The 18729-nt window shown below is 35.9% G+C and overlaps 1 protein-coding gene across 7 annotated transcripts in view; it reads left to right on the top strand.

Moving 5' to 3' along the window:
• Positions 1-6317: 6317 nt before the first annotated feature.
• Positions 6318-18729, top strand: part of LOC129005104 (SH3 and multiple ankyrin repeat domains protein 3-like) — a 238027-nt gene continuing 225615 nt past the window's right edge. For all 7 annotated transcript variants that reach the window (XM_054433907.1, XM_054433903.1, XM_054433901.1 and 4 more), the window contains exon 1: positions 6318-6529. The gene's annotated coding sequence lies outside the window, so the exon portion shown is untranslated. The remainder of the gene's footprint in view (positions 6530-18729) is intronic.

The following is an 18729-nucleotide window of genomic DNA, read 5'->3' as shown; positions in this document are numbered from 1 at the left end:
TTTTCCTCCCTTCCCATAGAATTTTAGGAATGCAGATACCTTAATCTAATCGTCATAAACAGTACCCACACTCCGGACAGCTCACCTTGACTACTTCCTTCACCACTTCCTACGTCACGGACCCGTTTTCCTCCCTTCCCATAGAATTTTAGGAATGCTAATACCTAAATCTAATCGTCATAAATAGTTTCCACACTCCACACTGCTCACCTTTACTACTTCCTTCACCACTTCCTATGTCACGGACCTCAAGCTAGTGTCGTCATTTGATTATATTTATGATCCATACCGTTTCTGTTCTAATCTGTGAATTAATGCCATCAGCTATTTCTTTATCTACTGCATTCAAAAGTCAACAGCTGATCATATGTTTTTGTTTATGTGTCAAATACTGCTTCCATAAGGATTACATTGAAACTTTGAGACCCAGTGGGGCGGATTCCTGAGAGACTTTTTTTAACGCTATATAGATGTTAGCACTCACCGATATGGTCTTTATCTTTAAGCAAAATTTGAAAACGATTGATTCAGCCGTCTAGGAGGAGTTTGCGTATTACGAAATGCATAAGAGTCGACGTATAAGATCTTCGCTCGCTCCGCTCAATAAAATCCAATGTATGTTTGTTTGTATGTATGTATGTTTGTTTGTTTGTTTGTCCTTTATGGACTCCGAAACCGCTCGATAGATTGTAATGAAACTTTCAGGGATTATTAAGCATTATTCAAGGATGGTTTGTGTGAAGTTTGGTGCAGATCCGTCAAAAGGGCTCCGCCCCAGTGGCTCTGGAGTTTCCCATGTTAACCTTATGAGTACTCATATTTTAATGAATCGGTTCTGTTCTATGATGTTCAATAGCATTAAAGTTACAAGGATTACCAACAGGGTGCAGCACTATTATTTTTTTAAATTTATAACAACAGCTAATTTTCAACCAAAAGGTGAGTGAGCGTAGCGAACGAACTTCAATCTGGAGGGGGTTAGCGTAGCGAACGAGCTAACCTGAAGGCAACCTAAAGGTGAGTAAGCGTAGCGAACGAACTTCAACCAGGGGCCCATTTCATAATAAACTACAAGTTACAAGTTACAACTTGTAACTTGTAACTTAATTTCCATTAGATTTACATTGGGCGATCAGCTGATTACTAATAATATTAGTTTGTACTTTATTATGAAATGGGCCCCAGGACGTGATTGAGCCATGTGATCGAGCTCACTTATGAAGTTAAACGGGGCAAAGCCTGCGGGTACAGCTAGTAAGTAATTAATAAATAGTTAAATATACTTCAAACTTACTCTACTTTAAAAATCACTTGGTCATTAGAGCATACTGTGAAATATATAACTTACGTGATTTAGAAATACATCCAAATCATAATAAATAATGAATACTGAAATCAATAATGAATAAGTTGATATTAAAGAAATTGTCTCAAAATTTTAAGTGATGGTTGGTTGTTGCTTTGAAAATAATGAATTAACATGAGCAAATATAAAAATATTGTATCTTCTTGCAAAATTAATGTCGATCCATTAATAGAATAATGTGGTTGCTGTGACTGGGATAATAATTTGGATAATGAAGTATACTAAATGATTTCATTCTTTCTTAAATGAGCATTCTTTCGTAAGTAATAAAACATAGCCCATAATTATTGAGAACAATCCAGTTTGTTTTGTTTTGTTTCGTTTCGATTTAGCCTAACCTCAAATTTTGACAGCATGATCACATGATCGCACTACAGTCAAATAGGTTTATCTTCAAAGATATTCCACCACACCTCAACTGCTTCTAGCTAAAAAAATCCAACTGTACCTCACTTCTACTGGTCCCGGTCTAAGGTATGGTCTCCTAATCCGCACTTCCACTGGTCCCGTCGGCAGTCCCTTTGCAATTTGTCTAACAGGATTACGGCTAGTGTCTGTATAGTTATCAATGCCCATTTATCGGTAGGAGCCTGAGGTGTTTCAGTAACATTAAAAAGCGCTGAATTAAATGTATAAAATTATAATATGCTTGCGAGTTTAAGAGTTCTTGAAAGCTAGCGGCCATCTTGTATAATTTCAAACAGCTGCTGAAGAGTTAATTATCATCCAAAAATAGTTTTTCAAACACCAAAGTGATTACGTAAATATCTAGTATACTGTGAGGTTAGAAATGTTGTTTGTTGTTTTGAATGTATTTCCAAGGGAGTCCATGGAAGCCAACGGCCATCTTGGATTTGCCCGCCATACGAGCAATGTTAATTATGTTATTTTCAAACAGCCACCGAAGGGTTATTTACGACCTCAAAATATTTGTTCAAATATCAAAGTGATTATCTAGTTTACTGTGAAATTACAGATTTGCTTTGTATTTTTACGGAAAGTAAATAAAAGAAACGTCTTATAACACTTGAAACATATATTTACGCTTATACTGTTACTCACAAGACGGTAAATATACAAAAAAGATGGTAAGTGGCTTTCCGTAAATTTAATAACACGTACAATGCTGATCAAGAAGTTACTTTGTATTTTTTTAATTGTTTTGTGAGTTAGAACGTCTAGGCTCCAAGGACTCATAATGAGAAATTTCAGCGAATGAGTTTCAGTAATGGGACAGGATGCATTGGGTTTTAATTCCTAGGGATACTAATAAGTACCGATACTAATACCTAAAAATATTACATAACTTATTTTTTAGAACGAAATATTTTATGTGTCTAATAATTTCAAATTCGCCACATTCAATGATGCTGAGAGCGCTGCAAGTATTTGCTGTTTTTGACCTGCACAGTGAAGTGATGCATTGTTTAGAGCTTTGCGATGACATGATGACCTGTCGAGGGAACTCCAAAATTCGCACAATTCTTTGACGAAGTATTTATTGTTTGTTTACATCACGCCTCATGCCTCATTGCCCCGCTGGATTAGCCGCCCCAAAACTACCTGGATCCCTCGGGACCAGTGGAGTCGTTTTAATGAATCCTATCCTTTTTTGACCATCGGATGACGGGACGGTTTTTTACCCAAAACCCTCTGGGGCGGAGCCCTTTTGACGGATCTGCACCAAACTTCACACAAACAATCCTTGAATAATGTTTAATGCCTGAAATTTTCATTACAATCTGTCGAGCGGTTTCGGAGTCCATAGGGTATATACACACATACTTCCACTTTTATGGATATAGATTTTAGCGAATTTCCCTATAGGGAAGTAGCTATTACCGTAGGTGGCATGGTAAGACCTAAGCCCGGAAGCGATTTACTTTTTCATTTTGATGTCCCCAGATACCAAAAACATCATTCGTTCAAATTTTTATATATGTATATATATATATATATATATATATATATAGATATAGATTTATATATATATATGTGTGTCCGTGAACGCGATAACTTAAGTAATTTTTGTCCGATTTTGATGAAATTTGGTTTAAAGGTGTAAAGCGGGATAAACTTGAATGAGTTCGCGAACCAGCATGATCGGACCATGGGAACAGGGCTTTACGGGGAGTTTTATGGGTTAAAAATTGGTTTTTCTCACTTTTGACCCTCAAAACACAAAGTTTCCCAATTTCTCTTTATACCTTTTTAAAGAGCTTAAAAAAACAAATAATTTAGTATATAAAATCATTTTTGTACGGTTATTGGTAACGGAGAAAATTTAAAAAATTTTAAATTTAAAATTCCCATGTTATTCTTATGGAGAATATTGTAAAATGTTGTAGTTTGGTTGTTTATGGATATATTTTGATCAAACTTGGCAAACTTATTTATTTTGTACTAAGCTATTAATATTTTACTAAAAAACACACTTTATTAGTTTCCTTGTAGCAGCAAACCTAGGTACTCGACCTATAATGTTATTTAAATATATTAATTGAAAATCAATTCAGACAAATGGAAATTCGCTTAGTTGTCAGGTTTGCTGCGACGGGGGTATTTTTATATGCCTGTTTTCCTTGTCATTTCTTCCACCATGGTATTAATGGTTAGTAATTAGGACATTCATCATTGTTATTGTTATTGTTTTTGCTACTCATTGTTATTCATTTTTATTTAATTGTTATTTGTTTTTGTTACCTATGTCTAAGTATGAAAAATGTGTGTTGTTGTTTAACATTAGCCATCTTGTAACTGTATACATTAATGTTTCTAAACAAATAGTACTACATCAAAATTAAATGTCCGTTGAAATGAAATAAAATAAGGAGTTCAAACAGGGATTTTTATCGGGAATGTTAATACGTTCCATATGAATTTTAATTGCGATATTAGAACCAGCATCTGCGGAGACGTCAACTTCTTTGGCCGCAGTGTCTCCTCCTCCGAAACGAGTGCCGTACTCAGAAGAATGCTCATGTAGTGAAATCTTGTTAATAATGTCACTCATCTGTTTCTCTTTTTGTTTTACTGTTGAATGGTCTATTTATTTTGTTTTTGTTGTTAAATAGTCTATTTATATTGTTTTTGTTGTAAATGATCTTTATTGTCTTGTTCAAAATGGTTTGTTATGTAGTTTTCGTTGTTAATAGTCTATTTATAATTGTTTTTGTTGTTAAATTGTCTATTTATATTGTTTTTCGTGCAACATGCCTGTATAGCTGTCACGTCCTGTAAATCATGTATATTTATTAATCAAAACTGTGTTGTTATCGCATTTCATATTATTATATTTCATATTATTTATTAGTATTTCATATTTGTTATAATATGTAATTATTGGTCGCACTATAACTATTTCACTTTAAGTCACAAAATATTTTTATCAATCTCAACTTAACTCTCTTGTAAAATGGCGTTTGCCGTGCATGTAATAAACAAATAAATAAATAAATAAATAGAACCAAAAGTCTTGTTTATCCTAAAGAAAAATCTATTTTGTGTACAATTCAAAGGACGGTCCTATACTTTTATAATACTACTACTGTAGTAGTACTAGTACACAAATATTTAGACAGTGTATGCGTATGATTAGTGGAAGTACAATTGTAGATAAGTTAAATGATAAATATCTAGACATTATTACCAAAACAAAATGGCAATATGGAATGGGAAAGTCTATTTTGTTATTCATTTCTGTACGTACAATTATTCCATCTGTTGCAGTTGCATTGTCACTTTCGGAAAGTTAGAATAGAACAGATAGAACAGATATCTTTCGCAAATAGGCTGCCCCATCCATAAAGCTCATACGTGAAAATAAACACGTTGTCATAAAATTTCAATGTTTTGAATTTTTTATATTTTGTTTCAAAAAGTATGTTAGAGTCGTATATATAAAAAATATTCAACGCAAGCTAGCAAACATACACATAGTACAAATGAGCAAGAAGCGCAGTACCACGGACTAGGGAAGAAAAGTTTTGTTTCCACTTTATACTACTTTTTTCCCTAGTCTGAGACAGTACCTACGTAAAATAACAAGCATAAAATACCCAAGGGAATTTCTTTACCAAGCGGGGTAATTTCGTTCCCCCTCATTAACGAGAGTTGGTAGACCTGCGCGCCATAGCAACACAGCGCGGCAGCGCAGCGCGCAGTCGTTTCTAGTGATGGGCGATACGGACGCGTATCGCGATACAGCGATACGATACGTATCGGAAAAAAATATCGTATCGCCGTATCGAATCGGGCATCTGTATCGCGATACGCGAATCGTATCGTCAAAAATATCGAAAAACGATACGTATCGTATCGTTTTCCCCCTCCCCTACCTAACCTAGAAACGGCTAATTTATATAAGTACCTGGGGACCAAGCTTTGCTCGGGGAAAATCATTAGTTTACTCTGAAAACAGTCTTATTATTGCAGATACATTAATCCATTTCCACGCTGCTCGCCTTTACTACTTCCTTTACAACTCCCTACGTCTTGGACATGTTTCCCTATCCTTCCGATATAATTTTAGGATTGCATACATTAATGTAGTAATTGCCACAGACAGTTCCCACACTCTGCACTAGTGCTAGATAGCACGTTAGTGGAAATGGAATGGACTGGACTGGGATGGGACTCGTACATTATCAAGTAAAAACAAAAAATAGAGACGTCAAAAACTCCTATTTCAAACTACACATCCACAGAGTACAGATTTTGCAGTTTGCTCGGCAGTCGGCCTGCGGGAGCCTGCGCAAAAAAAGCTTAAAAATATCGTTTTGGCATGAATCGTATCGCTCTATGTGCCGATATAAATACAAATATCGTTTTAGGCGATACGATACGTATCGTTTTTCAAATATCGTATCGAAATATCGTATCGTCCCTCGCGTATCGCGATATTCCGATACGATACGATACGTATCGCACATCACTAGTCGTTTCCGAGACCGTGCTTTGTGAGGTAGGACTGTCCGTTCTTTCCTAGAACTATGGATTGTTACAACTTTGAGTGAAAAGTGTTCAGTTTACAGTTTCCATTGTTGAGAAACTATCGGATAGTTTCACTTGTGGTTTGTGACGTGTTTTGTTGGTTTAGTGAGTGAAGTGCACTGGATTTTGTTGGTGTGTTGCGGCAATTTTTTGCTGTGGAACTAAATAAAGGTACTTATTAACTTAGTTTTGTTTTAATTAGTATTATAGGTTTATATAATGGTTTCCTGCTTTGCTGATACAGAAGGAAGGCATTAAATGGTGTTTGTTGCCCGGCTGAGCGGCGAGATCCCATATTGATTTGGTTGGGCTGATCCACCCTTCTGAGGTTATGCCTGGCATGGAAACTGCTTTTCGTTCCATACTTTCCCTGTTTTATATTATACTGTGACTGTACAGTTTGAAATGACCTGTACTCGGTTTGACCTCTACAAAGATTAACACAATATGTGTCCCTTCCACGAATTTATTACAGTAGGTTAATAAGTTTATGATTCATTGTACAACCGCACTTGGTCTAGTTGCAAAGACTTGAACAAGGGACTGTATAATAAATCGTTTAAAGTATTTGATCTATTACCTGCATGAAGCCGGAGCCAGTTAGAAGTTTACACTAGGTCACTTACATGATATACTTATAACTTATTTCAAGATATCACAGTCCACACTAGGTACGATAAAAAAGGCTAATTGACATTTTCCAAACATGTAAGCCTAAGTTTAATGTTTATTCATGTTCACGGAATACAGCATGTAATAACCCTTAAGACGGCGTGTAAATATTAGTGCAGTAAGTTACAAGGGAATTTATAGGCTATTTGATCAGCATCAGCGTTTAGAAATATAAACTTGGTTATTATTTCTGGACCATGGATCATAGATTAGATATGTTTCATGACAACTAGGTGCCTTGTTTTTTACCCAACTTATGATCAAGTTTGGAATGTACTATGAAAGTTTAATTAAATTTAGGCTACGGGAAAACAAATCTGGCAGATTTTAAAACAATATTTCAGGGCATCCTTCCTAAGACCTAGGAGGAATGCTATTTGTTTGGTGGAATTTTTGCGAAGAGATTTTCTACACTGTTTTGTTGATGTAACTGATTTTTTATAGCCTACTTGTTTCTATGGCATAGTAAATGGCGATAAACAAGGCATTCTTATTTTTATTCTAACTTATGGAATGAATTTATTTTCATAATGAAACAATATTCTTATGGACATGCCGAGAATCGAATCCGTTACTTGCCTACTCTGCTGATGTGTCAGCCACTATACGTGTATACTCAATGCTATTAGATTAGCGATGTACCGCATCTTTCAGTTAGGCCTAACTTATAACCACAATTCAGAATTGCTCTTATAAAATCTTCTTAGGCCTAGATGGGACTTCCCTTTCCGGTAATAAGACAGTCGTGTTGTTGACCTTCTAAATATGGTTATATATAATAAATTGTGTGCCGGGGATTCCCTTCATGGATATATTCGTATTGCCGCTAGTTCTAAAACAGAGTAGGGAGAGGTAGTCAACATACTCTGTACCGAAAGTCGTCTCTAGTTGGTTGGAGAAGTAACATGTCCATTCGATCCATTGGTAGCTGTAAAAAATCTCAGTCGATTTCTTATCGTTAATATTGTACATTTAAGGTATTTGTGTCACTTTTCCTGAGATGAAACAATCCTATCGCGGTGTGGACAATTTCTGTATATTATTAACCTATTGGAAATTGATTTAACGTCTAGTATCTTTTTTGCCATTGGGTCAACACATGATTGTCCAAAAGCTCATTATCTAGGATATTTTCTAGACGAATGGAATGACTGCGGAAAGAATAAATCACGAAATTTATTTTTTAAACATGGAAATGATATTTTTTTGCTTTGCTTGGATAGCCTGCTAAGGCACAGTGATAACTTCATACTTTCTTTAGTAATTTTTGTTGACAAACAGTTGCTCCATGGATAGAGTCAATGTAACTAATAATTTGAACTGAGCAGTCCGTCAAATTCAAAGATGATGACTTAGATTAATTAGAGTGACCCAGATATATATTGTTTCATTGTGATGTAGCTTACCTGACATAATATGTTATGTATCCAATTATTTCAACCAACGTATAACGAGAAACTCTCACATGGAGATAACTTATTACGGATCGAGACAAACCACTTGATAACGGCATTATCACTCCTTGTAATTTAATCCCTGAATTCTTGGATACAATTGCACGCTTTACCTCCAAACCATCTGTGCCTAAGTGAGCCTTTCTTTTTTACTTGTTTTTAACCATTTATTTTCTTAAGTAAGAAGATAATTGCAGTCGTCTACTAAGGGACTTGCAAGGTGGCTCGGGGTACAAGTGCAATGTCACGACAATACCCGAGCGGTCCCCCCGTAGTCACGTTCGGCACGCGTGCCCCCCCCCCTGAGGGCTGACTGATTGTTCTTATCCCGGGGGGCTGATTACCCCCCCCCCCACGCACACACACGCACTAGGGGTGTCGTGTCTGTATCAATCATCTCCGAGATTCTTATGTCGTCTGGTGTAAGATCTACATTAAACTTTCAGCTTGTGCCAATTCCTTAGGGAAGTAGCTATTACTGTAGGTCTCATGGTAAGACTTGAGCCCGATACCGATTTACTTTTTAATTTTGATGTCCCCAGAGGCCAAAAACACCATTCGTTCAAATGTTTATATATGTAGGCTATATAAGCCTATGTGTGTGTCCGTGAACGCGATGACTTGAGTAATTTTTGTTTGAATTTTATGTAATTTGGCGAAGAAGGAGTGAGGTATGATAAACTTCAATGAGTTCGCGAACCAGCATAATCGGACCATGAGAACGGGGTTTTACGGGAGTTCTTATGGGGTAAAAATTGGGGTTTCTCATTTTTTATTATCAATACACAAAATTTTCCAATTTCTCTCTGGCCCATTTAAAAGATTTACTGCATTGAAGTGTTTTTGTGCGGTTATTGGTTACGGAGAAAATTCAAAAAATTGTAAATTTAAAATCCCCATGTTATTCTTATGGAGAATACTGTCTAACTTTTTCGTTTGCTTGTTATGGATATATTTTTATCAAATTTGGCAAATTTATTAATTTTATACTAAGCTATTAATATTTTACTAAAAACACACTTTAAAGGAACATTCATTATTATTAACTAGTGAACCTGTGCGGCTCAATGCCCCGCAAAATAACATATGCATTTAGAAAACAAATTCATCGTGTTATATATTTGTATCGAATTTACTCGACGTCGAAAATTAAATACAGTAATAATAAAGCCTTAGAAGGGAAGCAGTCTAGCCATTTTCTAGCTGTATGTGTATTACATTTAGTAAATTAATAAGTGTTCAAGTTCAAGTGTGTTCCTAGTTATTTTTTAAAGATTTTTAAAACACATTTAACAAAACATTTGATCATATCAAACCAATAGGCCTATGAAGCATATTTTGAGGGTCTTACAATGCTGTTTGAAGAATATACTTTAAAAATAAACACTAAAAAAACAATATGTTAATCACAAAAGCACTTCCACGAATACTACGATTTTAGTCTTAAAGTTGCCTTCAGGAAGATTACCCTGGTCAGAATTTTCCGTAATGAATATGTTTTTGCCAAAGATAACATAAATTAGCATTTTTCCATTTTAAAAGGTAACTTAAGTTTGTTTCAGACGGGCACATTTTTATCCTCGAAATCAAAATATGTCCCCACTTACTTGTCCCAGTTAAGACTTTACATTCTATTAAGTTGTTAACCATTCTGATCACATGAAGCCTTGTGTCATTAAAATGAGGACCTTTTTTATGTATTAATATTCCACATCAATAAAACCACTGCCCCATTTTATTAGTCTAATCTGTGTCTTGGCAATCCACTGACCTCTATATTTAAAAACTCAGTTGGATTTCTAGATGGGTGTTTCCGCCTTCGTCTGTTTTCGAGGACCCACTCTTCTTCCTCTTGGCATACTGACAAATTACCTAACTTGTCAAGTTCATGTACTAATTCATTAATACTGTTAGTTTATAAAGAAAATTAGATAAAAGTTACTTGGCTCGGTGCTTTCATAACTGCAAACTCAAAATACACCCAGAAGTAAAAAAGACTCAAGTTATTGGTTAAAAAAACTATGTTTGTGTAACAACATTATTCACATGAAGTAGATGATTTTTTTATTTGTCAATCAGCTGTTTTGTTTAAAATGATTTAATAATGTCAAAGATTTGTGATTTTAAATATATAAATTATTATAGTAAAGTTTTCTAAATCATGGTAACTTATTCTCAACTAAATTTGACTATTCCCAGCATTAAAATAAAGTAGGGCATATTAAGACCCATTATGGGTAAACTTTTAAGGTACACAATCCTTGATTGAAATGTAGTATACATTAACAGTCATAACACACAGCAATTATTTTAGTAGACTTTGACTATTTTCAAGTAACAAACATATGTTTCTGTAAATAAAAATCATCTTCCATGTTATCCTTATGGAGAAATATGAAACTTTAAAGGGCCCCAGGGCCTCACTCTCTAATTATTTCCTTAAAAAAAGAGTTTCCTGCACAACTTCACGTTACGCTCTTTCCAATGACACCAAAAACATGACAATCGGTTCAGTAGTTTCGGAGGAGTAATTGTCACAAAAAATCTGCTTGCGTATTAAATAAGTACGAGAGGTCGTCCAGTGGTCGAAACTCGACCAAAAATATGTAATGCACTCACTTCTCTATTTTCACCCCACACTGTATATAAAACATGTGATTGGAGTTTCTTCCATTTGTTTTGATTTTCTGTTTATATTTCGTTGTTATTTCGTCACCAGCATGGCAACGCATAAGATCCATGTTAATTTTTCAAATTTTTAAACTCATTTTTTGTGCTTATCTTTAAGCCTATTTAAATTTACAAAGGGATTCTGCACACCTACAGGAAAATTGCTTTCTAACGGTATGCGCAGATTTACCCCACGATGCACACAAGCTGAGAAAAAAGGTTTTAAAGAAACATGCTCGCCTATTAATATATAGATAGATAGACGAGAGGTCGTCCAGTGGTCGAAACTCGACCAAAAATATGTAATGTACTCACTTCTCTATTTTCACCCCACACTGTAAATAAAACATGTGATGGGAGTTTCTTCCATTTGTTTTGATTTCCTGTTTATATTTCGTTGTTATTTCGTCACCAGCATGGCAACGCATAAGATCCATGTTAATGTTTTCAAATCTTTAAACTCATTTTTTGTGCTTATCTTTGAGCCTATTTAAATTTATAAAGGGATTCTGCACACCTACAGGAAAATAGCTTTCTAACGGTATGCGTAGATTTTCCCTACGATGCACACGAGCTGAGAAAAAAGGTTTTAAAGAAACTTGCTTGCCTATTAATATATAGATAGATAGATAGATAGATAGATAGATAGATGATTTTTTTCGATAATCCTATATCGATATTTTATTTTGTTGATCCAATGTATCGATAACAAATTGAAACTTGTCAGCTGACAACTTCGATTAAGAAAACATTGTTCAGTACTAACAAACAGTTTAATGATTTCAGTAACAAAAGTTTGACGATTTATCGCCAAACGAAAATAGTGCAATTGGATTTTGAACGTCATTGTAGTAACAGTCATGGTATGATATATTATTTTTACGAAAAAAGCCTATTCTGGAAATTGCAACGCATGTAAAAACTAGGTAGGTCTACCAGTTAGGAATTGGTTTGAGGGAAGCAGATTTCTGTATTAGTTTAGTCATTCTTATTTTGATTTCGTTATTATTTTATTTATGTCTTTTACAATAGGCTACTATAAAGTTTTGTTTCATTATGTATGTTTTTATAGGTACACAATTAAGAATTAGCATAACCTTACACTAAAGAAAGAACAGTTCACGATTTGTATCGATTGTCGATGTATAATTTATTAGTACCGTATCAATATATCGAAAAAATCTACGATATTAATTTATGTTCCATTTAACAGAAAAGTACCCCATCGCCGATGTATCATTTATAACATATCGAAAGAAATCATCGATAGTTATTAATATTCCAGTTAACAGGAAAGTATCCCATTATTTTAATTTCAGGCTTGTACTACTGAACTTGATTACAAGTCTATCAAGGGAATTAACAAATAAAACTTAATATCAAGGTTGACTTTTTAGAGGTTTGCAATAGGGGAAACATACAATGTTAGGTATTTGAAAATTATTGTTCGAGGGTATTCTTATTGAGATCCCAATGTATATGCCATTTGAGCATGTAATTGACTGAATTATGCATATGTATTTGGTATATTAGCTTCACATTCTGTTCACATTAAGAATTTAAAACATAAACTATTAATATGTAGGTAGATTATTTATGTTTTCAAATTGTTTATGTCAAAACATTTCACTTGACGTTTTTTATTGCACAATGCCATGCCAGATGTAATCACAAACATAAATTCGTCTATCACATAACATTGCAGAACACCACACATACACACACAGGTCGGTTCAGCGCTGCCAACCACCGCAGACGAAAATTCCCTGTAGTGAAAGTCGAGGGACATTTCAATGGCGCGGCCTTATGCAATGATAACTCGCATTCTGATATGGCAATGTTGACTTCTGGGCCACTTGTATAATTTCCTGTTTCAGTTCAGTAGGCTATAATATTTACCAACTTCTCGATATAGGGGAAATTCAATAATGTAGGCTAATTAATTTTATAAGTTAAGTATCTATTTATTGAACACAGACGTTATCAGTTCTATGTTTGTTCATAAAGAAAAATCGTAGTTTGGTTTGAAAATACTTTTATTGGATATTGTCTGGTGAAGACATACAAGGTGATAGAAATGATTGAAAATCTGTCTTCCTACTCTATATTCAGATTTTCTCGACAGCTAGGGCTTTAATAAACAATACAGGCTAAGCTAAAGCATCTAATTTGTTTTACATTCTTTTTCCTGGCCTGCAACTTCCATGGTTTGTCAACCTGGTAGTTGATAATGCAAACGTAATCGATCAATCAGAGAATTATACAGCTGTGGCATGTCTTGAAGAACCAACTCGACTCGTGTTTTAAGAATAGTTGATATTTTCTGTTGCATCTCGATATAGGCCCAATTACATTGATTTTAACAGTGTTAAACTGAGCTAAACCTTCTCTAATCTGCTCTAAACAAACATCCTTCAAGGAAACCCATGTCAGGAATGATAATCTTGAGTAAACAAGAGAAAGTGATGATTTTTCAAAGCCTGGTGAATTCTTCTGTGGTAAACAATCAACATTGTTTTGGTGCGATTGTCTACAGGAAAGTTGTAGTAAAAGTAATGCTATGAAAAGCTTAGACCGTTATTTAAGTGTGTTTTTTATTTTGGAAGGGTAGAAAGAGGTATCGGTACTGTATATTGATGTTTTTTTCTGTTGTTTTTTATCTTAATACGCTAGGCTCTAGTCCTGGATTGTTTTACTTATTACTTCACCACTAGACCAGCTCGCTCTTCAATGATTTTCTTTACCAACAAATTTTCCCTGTAGGGAAATCCGCTAAACGTCCAACACCCCCAACATGTATTTCATTGAAATTCTCTCAAAAGATTTTCCTATTGGATTCTCTTTTCGAACGCCAAGCTTATATTTTCAATGAATCGAATCCCTACTAAAAAAGTCCAAATAAGTAGGGAACGCCGAGCCTAGTCTTCGATGCTAAGCCCCTTTATGTCGTCCCCTAGTTCACTGATGTTTTTTATTTGCCGGTTTCGACTTGTACATGTATTGTTTGTGGAATCCTGGTTGAAGAATAAATAACGTGAGCCCACCAGGCAGCGGGCGGCGATGCTATCGAGCTTTATAAGACAAAGGCTGGACAAGCGAGGTCGCAGAGACGTTGGTTTATGACTGCCGCGACCGCGAGTCGGACCATTTTTGTCCCTTTGGACGTTGGAGTGCTCGGTGCGTTGCTTGAGACATTGCTGTTGCATCTTGGGAGTCCATATCCCTGAACGATAAATGTCCAAGTTGTACCGAGGTATAATACAGGAACTGTTTTATGTTTATTGAATTGTCTTGGAACGAAAGGGGGTTTGTAGTTTCATCTTAGAAGTGCTTGTATAAAATGTCTTATGGTTGGACATTAGAATATTCGTGGCAAAAGCTTGTGTTTCTTGCATCTGGGATTCTCAGAATATTCCTGAGTGAAACCCCCAATTGAATCGTGGAATATATCCTTGAACGAGAAATGTAGTTGTATCTTGGAATATACCCCTGAACGAAATGTAGTTCTGTCTTGGAATAATAGGCCTATCTCTGATCGGAATATTGTGTAGGGTGAACGAGCTGGTCTAGTGGTTGGAACGTGTCGGTTCCGGATTCAAATCCCGGCAAATCGCCAATGGATTTTATCTAAGTGATTTGCCGCAACCCCTAGGTCTAGCCTGAAGTAATTTGAAAAACAACCTGGACTCGTCGAGGAAAAAACTTCCGTAAAGAAATGTATTGTAATTTCGAAACGACGCATGTTAAAATTGAATCTTCGATTATGAGCCGAATGTCGTCGACGTTGCTCTAGGTATGTAGGAAAATAGATGCTCAGGGTATTTCTATATTTTCCCAACCAATTCCACGTTTCAGTCGAATCTTGTACTATTTTGCAGGCTACGGAACCAGCCGATATTAGTCAGTAATACTGTAGCTATCGCCTTGTTCCATTGGACACTCATCGGCTCATCTTCCAATCATCGTCTCAATATATTCCCCTGGTTGGCGTCTTAATCCAATATCCCAGACTATACATTGAACAGGGTATTTTATTTAAAAGTAATGCTTTGACAATGTCATAAATGGCTCAACCCTGTTAGAGTCAACTCCACAGCGACGTCATTATTATGGCTGCAATCGCACGACTGGCTAACTGTACATCAGCATCTCATCAATCTGCGAGTCTCATTTGGCTCCTCTCTGCGTCCCTGTGAGACGCCGAAGTGTAGACAAGTTTTTTTCCTTAGTCAAAGTATAGGGTTTAAACTGTAGTTGCGAATTCTGCACTGATCAGTATAGGGTTTAAACTGTAGTAGTAGGAAGCTTAGCTTAGTTGCTGACTTCAGTTGTCTTTTAAGAGAATGTGTCATTTTTTGAATCATGTTTTTAGCCCTAAATCACCGAATATCTAATTTAATTCGAGGTGATAAGACTTGAAATTCCTAAATCACCGAAAGATTGTGTGTTAAAGCATCGAAACAGTTATTTAAAAGATAAATTTTTAAAACTCAAATGACTAATAGAGCTAGTGGTGTTGTTCAGTTTCGCACTTTTCTGACTTCACAATTGGGTCGGTGACCTTATTGTTGCGACCACTACTCCTCCAGCTTCACCTAAACCCACTAATCGCTGTTTTATTCTACTTACCTCACAACTTGTGCCACACACGGCCTTGGTTCAGATCAATTTGTGTCTCGCCGTCTCATTGTCATAGACAGGTGAATGAGACCAAGGAGAGGCTATGATGAGGTGGGGGCGGGAGTGATGTTAAATAAATAGCGGAGAGAGTCTGTACGGTCAAGGATCACTAGAAAAATGGGTTAATGGAACCTTCTCGGCGAAAATGAAACTCGATCACTCGAGTGACAGGCGAGAGTTAAGTATCTTGTGTCATGTGGTGGAGACACTTCTGTGTTTGTTTTGGGTGAAAAATAATAAACTCGATTAATCTGTAGTCTTAAAGTTAAATAATACGTAGCCTACAAATGCTTGGTTAAAAAATTGTATAGACTCTTAATTATTTCCTCTAGTCTCTAGGTCCTTAACTACTCGAAGTACATTATGTGTTTTTACAGTCTTGTATACGTCAAATGTGTTTTGGTACATTCCCATGAAAACAGGAGATTTATTAGTTTATTTCCGCTAGTTGGAATAATCATTTATCACCGTTTACATACATCGTGAATCCATGGTCAAACCATAATCATTGATGACTGATAGACCACGAATAACTGAATAGGATAGGAATACTGATTGTATGATTAGTTGTGTAGCTCACGCTAGGAACTACTGCATCAGGATCGTATTTGGTGGAGGGGTTTTGTATTGCGTAGGACTCGTACTAAGTAGTTTGTTAAATTTATAAATGTTTAAATCATATTTAAACTTTTATCTATCGAAACTAGACCTGTGGAATTTTAGCTGATTTGGCCTGATTTAGCTTATCTACAGTTCCTGTTATTCTAATGTTTGTTTTGGTTATTGATTGTATTCTTTGCTACGTCGCTTATTATACATGGCGTTTATAAAAGAATCATCAGGTTTTAAAGGCGTCTACCTCACCTAATTCTTGTCCTACATTAATATTTGAAACATGTGCTTAAAAAGCATGTTTTCAAGTTTTATAATCAGCTGTTCAATAATCAGTCTTGGTTTTTTCTTGCGAAACGGCACACGGAAGATTTCTCAGGTGCCGTTTGACGTCACTAACTGCTGACGTCACTTTGAGGGAACACCAATACCGCAACGATACGGTTTTCAGCCAGCAGCCTCGGAGGTGCAGTGGATAGCGTTGCGGGCTGATAATCCGGATGATCCGGGTTCGAATCCCGCCGGCGGCACTAACTTTTATCAACAATTTTTTCATATCAGCAAATTTGGTTGGTTTGGTTAGGTTATGACAGTTTAATTTTATAATTAAAAGATTATAAAATTGAATTTTAACAATTATAATTTTATTTTATGAACAAAACTATTTTTTAGATTAGTAAACCTTTATTCGATTTTTCTATTATCAGCACGTTTGGTTATTGTAGTTTGGTTAGGTTATGACAGTTTAATTTAATAATAGAAAATTATAAAATTGTCTGTTTCTTCAGACGCAGCAGTTAGTGACGTCAGCAGTTAGTGACGTCAAACGGCACCTTAGAAATCTTCCGTGTGCCCCACCGTTTTTTCTTGGACGTGTTTGCATCATTTTCTAAATGGTTACAATTCAAAAAAAAAACCTTTTGAGTTTTTTATTATGACTCAAGTTTATCTTTAATTAACCGTACAGCGTGAGTTTCCGGGGCATTTTAGACGAACTCCTACTACACACCAAAGAATTTTAAGGTGGTATCGCTAAACTCTGGAAGTGTATTAAAACGTAAAATCATAGGTCGTGAAAAAGTTCTCTTAGAAACTGAGATGGATTGCCATACGTAACGATAATGACATGACCCTTCTCAAATGGCCCCCTAGATCCCCTGATCTTTTGGTGTATGATTTTTTCCATGGAGTTAAAGACAAAGTTTATATACCACCAATGCCTCAAACGCTTTAAGCGCTCCGTGGACGAATTTGCATGCCGTAGAATCAACCAACCTTGCGATGCTAGCCGGTGTATTTACAGCATAGATTGGAAACTTGCTCCACGGTTAATGGACGGCACATTTAGCACTTATAGGTGTATCTATGAAAAATGTAAGAGTTCTCCTTTCTGTTATTATATTTTATATCCGTATTTGTTTTCCATTAACGTCATGTAAAACCTGATGATTCTTTTATAAACGCCCTGTATTAATGACTGGCCTAGTGGGCGGGGTTTTGGTTATACATTAAAGTGGTTTGTCACAATTCTAAAGGTTTTAACTACAGGATATTTCAGCGGTTATCTCTCGTTTGGAAGTATTTGGATGATTAAGCCCGATTATGCCATTGTCAACTTATGGAATTTTAGTTTGAAAAACCTACATATTTTAGACTAAATTCGAACGGTTATATCTATTGAAACTTACCTAGGAGCATTTCGCCGATCTGACCCGATTAGGTCATATTATATTGTAAACTCATTGTGCGACTGATTATTTGCTCTGAAACGGCAAATCCCGGAGTGATGAATTCGACATAGACCGGCTGCGGCTGGATAGCCTCGGACGGGGTCACGTCGGACGTGACGTGTGGCCGCCACGTTTACACGGACGTGCACTGTGCGAGGCTACGTGCCACGTGATCTGCCATTATGTCGTATATTCCGCGGTGTAATAGTGTTGGCGTCGTCGAAATGGAACAGAAAAATGTCTATACTTACAGTACGATGTTTTAACCCAGAATAGAGTCTGGTCTAGTAATGCTGTTGCTGTAATACTATGTGCGTTTGAATAGGTTCGCAAACCAAGTGTGATGTTTGACTATTTGTAGATTAGGACAATACATTTTTAAGTAAAGTTTTAGACAGTTTTTGAATGAAAATAAACGTAGTTCAATGTGTGTTTCTCACCTTAGGACGGGATCAGATTCCAGATCCTGAAACGCCGGGACAACTTTTTTTACCAATTGTGATGGAAAATATCCGCAATGATTTGTTAAAGAACGTAATGATTTGTGTCGAAA

Source organism: Macrosteles quadrilineatus, unplaced genomic scaffold (assembly GCF_028750875.1).
Source record: "Macrosteles quadrilineatus isolate MER2022 unplaced genomic scaffold, UCM_ALF_1.0 Scaffold_16__1_contigs__length_3527350, whole genome shotgun sequence".
In the NCBI taxonomy this organism is placed as follows: Eukaryota; Metazoa; Arthropoda; class Insecta; order Hemiptera; family Cicadellidae; genus Macrosteles; species Macrosteles quadrilineatus.
The sequence above is the reverse complement of the archived record's forward strand: the minus strand, read 5'-3'. Positions and strand labels throughout refer to the sequence as shown.